Source organism: Camponotus floridanus, unplaced genomic scaffold, assembly GCF_003227725.1.
Source record: "Camponotus floridanus strain SB8 unplaced genomic scaffold, Cflo_v7.5 scaffold198, whole genome shotgun sequence".
NCBI classification, from domain to species: Eukaryota; Metazoa; Arthropoda; class Insecta; order Hymenoptera; family Formicidae; genus Camponotus; species Camponotus floridanus.
Genome location: NW_020229323.1, coordinates 3,215 through 16,142, shown reverse-complemented (window position 1 = coordinate 16,142; position 12,928 = coordinate 3,215). Strand labels below are relative to the sequence as shown.

General features: G+C 31.4%; 3 pseudogenes; all 3 read right to left on the bottom strand.

Moving 5' to 3' along the window:
* Positions 1 to 1,229: 1,229 nt before the first annotated feature.
* Positions 1,230 to 1,848, bottom strand: LOC109610164 (annotated as a pseudogene).
* A 415-nt stretch (positions 1,849 to 2,263) lies between these two features.
* LOC112637718 lies at positions 2,264 to 2,941 on the bottom strand (annotated as a pseudogene).
* Positions 2,942 to 5,104: 2,163 nt separating this feature from the next.
* Positions 5,105 to 7,873, bottom strand: LOC109610160 (annotated as a pseudogene).
* Between the last annotated feature and the right edge of the window lie 5,055 nt (positions 7,874 to 12,928).

The following is a 12,928-nucleotide window of genomic DNA, read 5'->3' as shown; positions in this document are numbered from 1 at the left end:
TAAGAAGACTAGGGGGATTAGGAGAGTAATTTCAACGTCGAAGATTAAAAAAATTAGTCTAATTAGAAAGAATTGGATTCTAAATGGTATACGAGACTTGGAAATAGGGTCGAACCCACATTCAAATGGAAATATTTTTTCACGGTTTTTTTTAAGTTTAATAGAAATGAGGGGTTTATTAAAAATTATTAAAAATAGAGCAATAAGAAGGAATATAATTATCATTATTATTATTGTAAAAATTATTTATATTAAAATTAATTAGATTAAATTAAATCGAAAGGAATTAGGCTGGTTATATATTCAATAACATGATAAGAAAACTAGCGTCTACGAGCTACAGAGGATGGTAAATGCCTGAAAAATTCTTTTTAATTGTACGCGAAATTTTAAACGAAAAACACGGCATATGCATATATTTTACTTGGTGCATTTAACCAAGATATAGATTCTCATTTTTGAGAAATTCTATACAACCCTCTTTACCCCCCTGAAGAGACGTAGACGAGAAAAATATCGGGGCGAAGTCGCTGAATCGGGAATCGAACCCGAGTCTTTCGCTTGCCGGGCGACTGCTCTTACCACTGAAATGAGAATCTATATCTTGGTTAAATGCACCAAGTAAAATATATGCATATGCCGTGTTTTTCATTTAAAATTTCGCGTACAATTAAAAAGAATTTTTCAGGCATTTACCATCCTCTGTGGCTCATAGACGCTAGTTTTCTTATCATGTTATTGAATATATAACGAGCCTAATTCCTTTCGATTTAATTTAATTCACGCGCTAGCTGAAATGATCGCGTTTCATTGTCCATAGTTATAAACAAATAGACGAGGGTAGTATCGGTGTGGGGCTGAATAGCTCAGTGGTAAGAGCAGTCGCCCGGCAAGCGAAAGACTCGGGTTCGATTCCCGATTCAGCGACTTCGCCCCGATATTTTTCTCGTCTACGTCTCTTCAGGGGGGTAAAGAGGGTTGTATAGAATTTCTCAAAAATGAGAATCTATATCTTGGTTAAATGCACCAAGTAAAATATATGCATATGCCGTGTTTTTCGTTTAAAATTTCGCGTACAATTAAAAAGAATTTTTCAGGCATTTACCATCCTCTGTGGCTCGTAGACGCTAGTTTTCTTATCATGTTATTAATTAGATTAAATTTTTAATTGGAAGTTAAATGTAATTTTATTATACTATATAAATTTTTAGTTTAATTTAATATCTTCATCAATAGATTGAAATATAAAGAAATAATCATACAATGTCTACAAAATGTCAGTATCAAGCAGCGGCTTCAAATCCAAAGTGGTGGGTACTTCTATAGTGCAGGTTGTATAAGCGAAATAAAGAGATTAGTAAGAAGGTTGTTCCGATAATAACATGAATTCCATGAAAGCCAGTAGCAATAAAGAATGATGATCCATAAATAGAATCAGAGATAGTAAAAGGTGATTCTTTATATTCAATTAATTGAAGGGTTGAGAAGTAGATTCCTAGGCCGATTGTTAGCAGTAATCTTTTGGTTCTTTCGGGAAAGTTTTTGTTTAAAATTGAGTGATGAGTTCATGTAATGGTCATACCTGATGAGATTAAGATATTGGTATTAAGTAATGGGATATCAAAGGAATTAAATGGTTTAATTCCTAGAGGAGGTCATAATTGTCCAATTTCTATGGAAGGTGCTAGAGATGAATGAAAGTAAGCTCAAAAAAATGAAATAAAAAAAAATTTCAGAGATAATAAATAAAATTATTCCTATTCGTAGGCCCAAGTAGACTGAGTGAGTATGAGCTCCTTGATAAGTGGATTCTCGGATAACATCTCGCCATCATTGAAATATACATAAGATTGTACAAGGGAGGGAAATTATAATTAAATAGTTTATTTTATGGAATCATATAATTATTGAAACTAGATTATTAAATAAACTTAGTGAGATAATAAAAGGCCATGGTCTAATGGAAACTAAATGAAACATATGGTTCTGATTATTAATTTTTGTCATATTTTTTAAAGTATGTAAATAAATAATAGTAGAGTATAAAATATAAATAATAGAATTATAGATATAAATAGTATAAATGATAAGAATATTATGAATAGAGTTTATGGATAAAATAATTAATTTAAGTGAAATAAACAATAAATAATATTATATGTGTATATTATTTGTATTATTAATATTATACTGAGTAGTAAAAGTAATATGGCGATAGTTTTAATTAGATAATAAAATAAAGCTTTAGGTAAAATTTAAATTATTAAATTTCTCTGCAATACAATGTAGATAAAATAGAAAATACATAGGCTTGAATGAGTCTAACTGAAATTTCTAAGATAAATAGTAAAATTTGAATGATTAATATGATAGTTAATACGAAAAAGTTATTGATTAATAAGCCAGATGATCCTAATAAGATTAAAAGTAAATGTCCGGCAATTATATTTACTGTTAGGCGAATAGATAAAGTAATTGGCCGGATAATTAATCTAATTGATTCAATTAATACTATAAAAGGTATTAAAATGAATGGTGTTCCTTGAGGAGTTAAGTGCGAAAAGAAATCATTAAAAAAGAATAAAATATTAAAAAGAATTATTGAGATTCATAGTGATAAAGATAGAGATAAAGAGAATCTTAAATGTCTTGATGCCGTAAAAATATATGGAAATAATCCTATAGTATTATTGATAAGAATAAATGTAAAAAGCCTAATAAAAATAATGAGGTTAGGTAAAGAGTGTTTTAAGATAATTTTGAACTCTTTAATTAAAAATTTAAAGATAAATTTAAAGATATTTCATATTATGATAAATCGAGAGGGGATTAATCAATATTGAAATGGAAAGATTAGAATAATTAATCTTATACTAATTCAATTTATTGAAAATTTTATTCTTGTAGATGAATCAAAAATTGAAAATAAATTTATTATCATATTCAGTTTCATTTGCTTAAATTAGTAGTTTTATTATTAGTTTTAATTTTTTTAATATTAGGTAGGTAAAAAAAGTAAATTATAGTTGATAATATTAGTAAGAATAGGAATGAAAAACAAAAAATTATCATTCATAACATAGGTATTATATGAGGAATAAAAGAATATTTTTTATTTTTTATGAGATTGAAAAATATTATTAAATTGACAATTTAATGTTTTTTTTAAACTAATTCTTTATTAAAATAAAAATACGGTTAGGTTTAAAAGGCCATTAAAAATAGAGTAAATATTCTATTATATTTGATTTAAAAGATCAAAATTTATAATTAGTCATTTAATGTTTTTATGAGATAAATTGATTAAAGATTAAAGAGTTTAATTAAGTATTATAGTAATTTAAAATGTTGTAAGAAAAATAAAAGAGTGATGGTAGGTTTATGGTATAATAGGTAGGGGCAGTAATTTTAATTTTCTCTCATTTTGAATAATCAATTTTTGAAATTATAAAAATTAGTGGATTCAATACAAATTGGCATGAAAGAGTGATTTATACCACAAATTTCTGAACATTGGCCAAAAAATAGTCCTGGTCGATTTATAAATAATATAGATTGGTTTAGCCGACCGGGGGTTGAGTCTATTTTAATTCCTAAGGAGGGAACAGTTCAAGAATGAATTACGTCAATCGAGGTGGTAAGAATTCGAATGGGAAAGTTAAATGGTAAAATACATCGATTGTCAGTGTCTAGTAATCGAAATTCATTTAGTTTTAGATCGTTAGAGGGAATTATGTAAGAATCAAATTCAATATCAATAAAATCAGAAAGTTCATATCTTCAGTATCATTGATGGCCGATACATTTGATTGTTATTTTATTAAGGTGATTTTCTTCAGTAATATACAGAATTTTTAGAGATGGGATGGCGATAAATATTAAGATGATTATAGGTGAAATAGTTCAAATTATTTCTATTAAATGTCTGAAGAAGAAATCGGTTAGTTATTTTATTAAAAATTAATAAAGTTAAAGAAAATAAGATTATAGATACAATAAAAATTAGAATAATTATAGTAAAATCATGGAAAAAGATTATAAGTTCGGAAGAGGGGGAATTAGCATTTTGTAAAGAAATTAATCAAGTATTAATTTTTAATAAAAGAAATATTTTTCTTTATTTATAGGGTTTAAATCTATTGCACTTTTCTGCCATATTAAATTTTATATGTTATTAATAATAATTTTAGAATAATATAAAATAAGGTAAAGATGAGTATATGATATAAAGGAGGGGCGGATAGTAGGAAAGGAAGTAAAAATTAAGTTAAAAAAAATAATTAATTAGATTGAGGGGATTTCATTATATCTGTGATTTATTGGGGGGTAAGAATTTAGTCATTCTAAAGAGGAATTTAAATAAAATATATTAATAATTAATCGTTTAGAGGAAAGAGCCTCTCAAATTAAAAATATAAGTAAGATTAAACTAATAATAGAAATAAGAGAACCAATAGATGAAATAATATTTCATAATAGAAAATTATCTGGGTAATCAGAATATCGTCGAGGTATACCCCTAAGTTCTAAGAAGTGTTGAGGGAAAAATGTTAAATTAACTCCAATAAATATTCTGATAAATTGAATATTGAGGAGGAAATTATTGAGAGAGAATCCAGTAATTAAAGGGAATCAGTGAATAAAACTTGCAATAATGGCAAAAACTGCTCCTATAGATAGAACATAGTGAAAATGAGCTACAACGTAGTAAGTATCATGAAGGATAATATCGATAGAGGAATTTGAGAGAATCACTCCAGTAAGGCCTCCGATAGTAAATAGAAAAATAAATCCTATAGCTCATCAAAGAGATGAGTTATAACTAATTTTAGATCCATGAAGAGTTGTAATTCATCTGAAAATTTTAATTCCTGTAGGAATAGCAATAATTATAGTTGCTGAGGTGAAGTAAGCTCGAGTATCAATATCTAGTCCAATAGTAAATATGTGGTGAGCCCATACAATAAATCCTAAAAATCCAATAGTAATAATAGCGTAAATTATTCCTAAAGCTCCAAATGTTTCTTTTTTTCCTCTTTCATTTATAATAATATGGGAAATTAGTCCAAATCCTGGGAGAATTAAGATATATACTTCAGGGTGGCCAAAAAATCAAAATAAGTGTTGATATAAGATAGGGTCTCCGCCCCCTGAGGGATCAAAAAATGAAGTATTTAAGTTGCGGTCAGTTAATAGTATAGTAATAGCTCTGGCAAGGACAGGAAGAGATAGGAGGAGGAGAATTGCTGTAATAAGGATAGATTAAACTAATAAGGGGATTTTGTCTAAAGAGATATTAGGATTATGTTTGTTTAAGATTGTTGAGATAAAATTAATGGCTCCTAAAATTGAAGATATACCTGCAATATGAAGGGAAAAAATAGTTAGATCAATAGAAGGTCCTCTGTGAAAGGAGTTAGATGCTAAGGAAGGATAAATAGTTCAACCTGTTCCTGATCCTTCATTAATGAAATTACTTAGGATTAGTAGGGAAATTGATGGGGGTAGCAATCAGAATCTTATGTTATTAAGACGAGGGTAAGCTATATCAGGGGATCCAATCATTAATGGGACTAGAAAGTTTCCAAATCCCCCAATCATGAAAGATATAACTATAAAAAAAATTATAATAAAGGCATGACTTGTTACGATTGAATTAAAGGTTTGGTCATTCAGGATTAGGGAGCTAGGCGAACCTAGCTCTAATCGGATAATTATTCTTATAGAGGACCCAATTATACCTGATCAAATTGCAAAAATAAAGTATAGTATTCCAATGTCTTTGTGGTTAGTTGAATATAGTCATTTGTTCATATTTATTGTATATTATTATATTATAATTATAATAAAGTTGTAAGTTGGAGATAAGGGGCGTAAGTAAAAAATAATGTAATTAAATTAAATTAATTGAATATATATATATATATATATGTGTATGTATGTGTTTGTATGTATATGTGTAAGATAGTATTATGTCTGATTAAAGTAATAAATTCTAAATTTATTTATGAAAATATTAAGTTTTCTAATACTAATAAACGATTTATATTATTAATATGGGTAATAGAGTTAGGGTAAGAGTGGTGGAATATTTTTTAATTAGGGGATATAAGGGGGGGGGGAAGAGTTAGGTTAGGAGAGCTTTTCAAAACACTATAATAAAGTATTTCTTCATTGAGTACTTTTCGAGTTATGAAGTTTGAAATCATTTCTTAATTTTACATAAACCATAAAATATCTAGTAAAATATTCATTTTTCGATTATCCTACCTTAATAGTTTCATGTACAAAATAATGAGAGGAATCAATTGCTGTAAAGAAAACATAATTACATAAAAACATAATTATTTCGAAGAAAAAATATGTAATTTGCAATCAACAATTCCATGTTTTCTTACTAACAACTGTGTTTTTCCTTTACACCAATTGATCCATCTCATTATTTTGTATATAAAAGTATTAAGGTAGGATAATCGAGAAATAAATATTTTACTAGATATTTTACGGTTTATGTAAAATTAAGATTTATTGTTCGTTAGCCTCGAAACGTTTTAACTTTGTTATAATAAATATATCTGCGTTTACGATTTTTGGATCTGGACATCATCAACTTTCCTTGCCAAACAATGAGGGATAAGTTCGAAGATGAAACAACACACCAGTACCGTAATTATATTGAAACTCGAGCTTAAAATTGATATATACGCATTATATTTTTGTAGTACTTTATAAATGACCATACAATGAATTGATCGCTTTTATTGTTATTTGACTGTTCTTAGTTCTGTAATGACCGATCGATAATATATGTATTAAATAGAATTTTTAAATTGTAGAATGTGTTGAAGATGGTTCAAAGAAAGAACCGAAACGTTCACTCAAATATATATTAAATATATATTAAATTATATATATTATTACATTCTCACACCCAACATCTTTTGATTGCTCGTAAATGCCTTTTATCTTGTCTTAATTTGTTAAAATTAAGATATTATTTCAAGCCTCATAACTCGGAAAGTACTTAATGAAAACTAATTTAATTATAGTGTTTTGGAAAGCTCTCGAGATGAGATATAAGAATATATAAAAGCACATAGGGTGTCCCATTTAAAAAATTGGAGGTGATCTTCACGTGACCTTCAGGTATATATATATATATATATATATATATATATATATATATATCTGAAGGTCACGTGAAGATCACCTCCAATATATATATATATATGTAATATATATATATATTTAATTTATATATATATATATATATATATATATATATATATTTGTCTACTAATATAAGAATGATTATATAGTAAGATAGTAACTAATAATATGAAATAATGCTTAATAATGTATGGAATGTGTTCCATCGTTTTTATACGGTTGGAATTACATTTACGGCTACACTAGTACTAAGTTGAGCGTGACCTAATAAAATAAGTGCGTCGCGAAGAGAATATGAAGTGGTCGCAGGTATGCCTTCTACGTTTAATTTAACCAGTGCCGTCCCTTCATTGAGGGGGCGGATTATATGGATCCATCCCTTTCGTCCTTCGAGAAGTAGTCGGCAGAGATCCTTGGTTTCTTTGGGCCAGGCTCGGGTGTTCTGGACAGGACCGGTGTAGGCTAAACAGGTTATAATTTGCCAAGGTAACTCCTTGAATCTGTCCTCCAGAAGGTAGACATCGCACATACGCCTCCAGATTGATCGGCCTCAGTCCCCTAGGCTGATTTTCACCATCCAGTTCGTCCTATTAATTCTTTTTATAATGCCCCGCCGCCAGGCTTTACAATCCTTTATTGCGACGGCCATGTTTTCTTTAAAATCTTCGGGCCAGATGTGTAGATAGGTGGCTTTCTTGACCATCCTGAATTCTAATTCTTCCTCTAATTCTTTTAAATCCTTCTCGCCGTTTCTCAGTTGAACGCAGAAGAGGAGCGATGACTCCACCTTGACTATTGTTACGTCTAAACGTCCTCGTGTTAAGAAGTTCGTTTCGATGGCTTGATGTGTGAAATTCGTAAGCGATTAGGATGTACTATTCGACTATTTTTCTTTATCTTTATTCTTATATTATTTTTGTTAAGAAGTTCCAAAACCTTGTGCGGTCCGGTATATTGATCTCCGAATTTATCAGGTTTAGGACCTTTTAATAAAAATACTTGGTCTCCAGGCTTGAAAGTCTGTGGATTTATTTTCTTGTCATAATGATCTTTTGATTTAGTTTTTGCTTGGATAACATTATCGCGAGCATTTCCCTGAATAGCGTGAAGTTGTGTAAAGAGATTTACTAAGTATTCATCGTAGCTTGCTAGTTTATCTTCTGAAGTAAGAGGTTCGTTGGATGGAATTCTTGCTATTTTGCCAAAAACTAATTCGTATGGAGTATGTTTAGTTGCTTCATGTACGCTAGTGTTATAATTGAACATTGCAAGACCAACCCATCTGTCCCACTGTTTTTGTTCATTCGCATATTGTTTTAAATATTCTCCTAATGCATGATGAGATCTCTCCAAAGATCCGTTTGATTGAGGGTGGAAAGCTGTTGTTCGAAACTTGCGAATTTTGAATAGTCTAGCAATCCTTTTTAGTAATTCGCTAATAAAGTTTCGTCCTTGATCCGTTAATATTGCTTTTGGTGCTCCGAGCACACAAATGAATCGATCTACGAAAGCTTCTGCGATGGTTTCGGAAGTCTGATTCGGTAGCGGTATTCCCATACAATATTTCGTTAATTGATCCTGTAGCGTTAAAATATATTCGTTGCCTCTCTCGGTTTTCGGTAATGGTCCTACGATATCCATAGCGACCTTGTCGAAGGAAGATCCTGGTGTGTCTGTAATTATCATAGGCTGTTTAGTTTTGACTCTAACGAGTTTTTTGAGTTGACATTGTAAACATTGCTGGATGTATCTTTGAACATCGGCTTTCAAGTTCTCCCAATAATAGTTATGTTTTATTCTGTTGTAAGTTTTTGTAACGCCACGGTGTCCTCCTGTGGGTAAGCAGTGCATCTCTTCAATAATGACAGTTCGTAAATCTTTAGGTGGATATTTGACTAATCCATTACATATAATCAATTTAACGGGTATATTAACGAATGTTGACAGAAGTTGTGATTTAATATTATTCCATGGTACGTTATTAATTGTTTCCGTTTTTGCAATACTAATTGTTTCTAATTTTAAATCTTGAATGATATCGTGTAGGTTATTTACGGTGGTTGATATTTGGTTTAAGGTCATTGTAGGTCCCTCCTGTTGTCCTTCTATAATAGGCAGAGCTATGTGGTAATAGTTTTTATATTTTATGGCCTTAGGTTTGCCTAGAGCAAGTGACCCAAGACTTGGAAGGCTATTTCGCTCGAAGAGTTTTTGTGAGCCTGAATCTAAAGGTTTTCCGTTGGTGTCAACAAAATACATTACGTTATCTTTTCGTAAAAATAATAATTCGCGACCTTCTATGACATTACTTTTGTTTTCGATAAATTTTGTCCTTGCTTTTCGTAAATTTAGATTGATAATTTCTTCTTCGTCTTTTTCTTCTTCTTCTTCTTCCTCTTTATCTTCGTCCTTATCTGGCGGGTTTGTTCTTCTTTCGATATCTTGAACATTTTTACTTTGTTCCTTTTGATTTATAGTTTGGCTTCGAGTTTGTATTCGATCGCGTTTAGGTAGTGGTGGTTCGTTTTCTTCGGTAGATGATGTGGCATTAGTATGGTCATAAAACGGTTCATCTGTTTCAGTGTCTGAAAGATATAAATGAAAATCTTCGTCTTCGCTTTCTCCCTCATCGTCGGATTCTTCTAACATCCTAGAAATTTCCTCTGCATCTTGCGAATTATTAGGATTCAGCGGCTTATCTTTTATAATATTACATTTTGCTTCCATGAGATTTACAGGATTCCGTGATAATGCGTCTGCATTTACATTAGTTTTCCCAGCTTTGTATACAACATCATAATCGTACTCTGCTAGTTTCAGTCTCCAGCGTAATATTCGCATGTTTGCGTCTTGTGCATTCTTGAACCACGTTAAAGGTTTATGATCAGTAACTAAAGTAAATTTTCTTCCGTATAAGTATGGTCTAAAATGCTTTACGCAATAAACTATGGCTAGGGCTTCTTTTTCATAAGTGTCATATTTTACTTCGTTATCTGTTAGAGTACGTGATGCGTATGCGATCGGTCGGTCTCTGTTTATTTTTCCTTGTGATAGGATTCCGCCTATGGCTATTCCTGAAGCATCTGTAGTCAATATGAATGATTTCGAGAAATCGGGATATTGCAATACAGGTTCTTCGCATAACTTTTGTTTCAAGATTTGAAATGATTCCTCTTGTTCGGATGTCCATTCGAAATTTGTGTTGTTTTTTAATAAGGACGTTAGCGGTTTAGCAAATTTAGAGAAATTGGATATAAAACGTCTGTAGTATCCGGCAAGTCCTAGAAATTGTTTAATGTTTTTCGGCGTTTTCGGTCTCGGAAATAATTTTACAGCTTCTAATTTTTTGGGATCTGGTTTTACTCCATCCTTGCTAATAACGTGTCCTAAATATGTTACTTCCGATTTCAGAAACTCGCACTTGTCAGGCTGTAGTTTTAAATTAGCTTTTCGAAGACGTTCTATTAGAGCGTTGTATTTTCTTTTATGTTCTTCTAATGACTTGGCATAAATAACTATGTCATCCATATATACAAATAATTCTTCGCCTTGTAGTCCTGTCAATACTAAATCCATTAGGCGTTGGAAAGTAGCCGGAGCGTTTTTTAAACCGAAAGGCATTCTATCGAATTCGTAATGTCCGAAAGAAGTTGTAAAAGCGGTTTTATGACTGTCAGCAGGATCCATTTTTATTTGATGAAATCCGGATGCGAGATCGCATATGGAGAAATATTGCGCTCCCCCTAATTGATCTAGTATATCAACAATATTAGGTAGTGGGTAAGCGTCTCCAATAGTTTTTTCGTTTAAGGCTCGAAAATCGAGAACCATTCTCCAGCGTTTATTTCCTTTAGAATCGTCTTTCTTAGGCACGATCCATATGGGCGTATTGTAAGGCGACTGCGAGTGTTTCACTATGCCTCCCAGTAGGAGGTCCTCTACCTGCTTGTTTATTTCTTCCTTATGTATTTGCGGAAATCTATATTGCCGAGTATTTATCGGATGATCATCGGTAGTCATTATCTGATGTTGCAGAACGTGAGTTGCGGTTAAATTTTCTCCGGGAATGTGGAAACGATCTTGGCTATTTGCTATTAATTTTGTTACGTTTCCCTGTTCTTTTTCATTTAAATGCTCTAATCGCAATAAGTCGATAATTTTAGAGAGTTGATCTTCCTTAGTTTTCTCGGAAAGTACCAAGCAATGATGCGGCTCAGAAGTTGTAATGTCAAACTCGTGTTTAGATTTATGTTTTCTCGTAAATTCATCTATTATTTCTTGAGATTTATTACATAAGGACGTAGAAAGTTTCGAAGACGGCTTATTCTTGTGATTAATTTTCCGAGAATTTTCGATTTTTCTAATGTTCGAATTATATTCTTGAGCCTCTTGGACGAGGTCTTTTATTATAACATAGGAGGTTTCTAGTTTATTATTATCGTTTTTTCTTGTAAATAATCCATCCTTTGGAGATGTAAAGTCTAGAGAGGATAAAGAACTTCTTTCGTTTTTAGGATAAGGTGTCGATTTTCATAGTGAGGTTTGGTAACCTCCCTCCTTGCAATCGACGGGGCTGGAATTTTCTGACGAGGTTTGGAAACTTCCCTCCGAAATTCCAGAATTAATTTTTTCTAAAGAGGTTTGGTCATTTCCCTCGGAGCTGGAATTTTCTGAAGAGGTTTGGAAACTTCCCTCCGAAATTCCAGAATTAATTTTTTTCTAAAGAGGTTTGGCAATTTACCTCGGAGCTGGAATTTTCTGTCGAGGTTTGGAAACTTCCCTCCGAAATTCCAGAATTATTTTTTTCTAAAGAAGTTTGATAATTTCCCTCTTCAGGGATTGTTAAATTATTAGAATTTTTATTTGTATAAGTTTTATTTCCTCCTTTAATTTTGTTTCTTTTATTTTGATTCATCCTTTTTGTTTCGTATTTTCAAGTGTTTCGTCTTCGTTTCTTTCTTGGATTTTATTACCGATTTCAGCATCTTCATTGAGAATAATATTATCATGGATTCCGAAAGCATATTCATTTATGAAATTAGTTCGAGTTTCGTCGATTTTCCTGGAATCCTTCAATGATCTTGTTGATTTTTCCTTGTCGAATGTTGCAATGTTCGAATTGTGGTCATCGAATAATTCGTCTAATGATTTTAAATGTAATGTCGGCACACGGACTTCCACCTCTTCATCTAGAGTGCTTATGATATTCAAATAAGCCTTTCCAGAAACGTTTTCCACTATTGTATCCCCTAGATAAATTCCGTGCTCTACCTTCAACTTCGGTATGTATCCTATTTTTATTTCAGGATTGATTATTCTTACATAAAATAATGACTCGGATCTTGGTTGTACGGTAATAGTTTCGGGGGAGGAGAAAGGCACATTAATTCCAGAAATGTTTAGATGTCCCTCCGCGTAATCTATTTTTGAAGAAGTTTGCTTGAAGAAATCATTTCCAAGTATTCCGGATTGTGGAATCGGAAAGTCGTCGGATACAATGTGAAAAGATACAGATATTCCGAAAATTGTTAACATAATTTCTCCGAGTGTGTAAACAGGATAATTATTTATACCATTTAATTTTAAAATATTATCGAAATTTATATTAATATCCTTAGGTATGAGTTTCTCTTTAATTATATTCGGTCCGGATCCTGTATCTAGCATGAGAGTTATATGAGCGGATGCTTTGGTGAGCTGGACCTGAACAGTAGGCACGCGACTGTTTTTAGCGAGGGTCACTGTCACAGGCCGTACA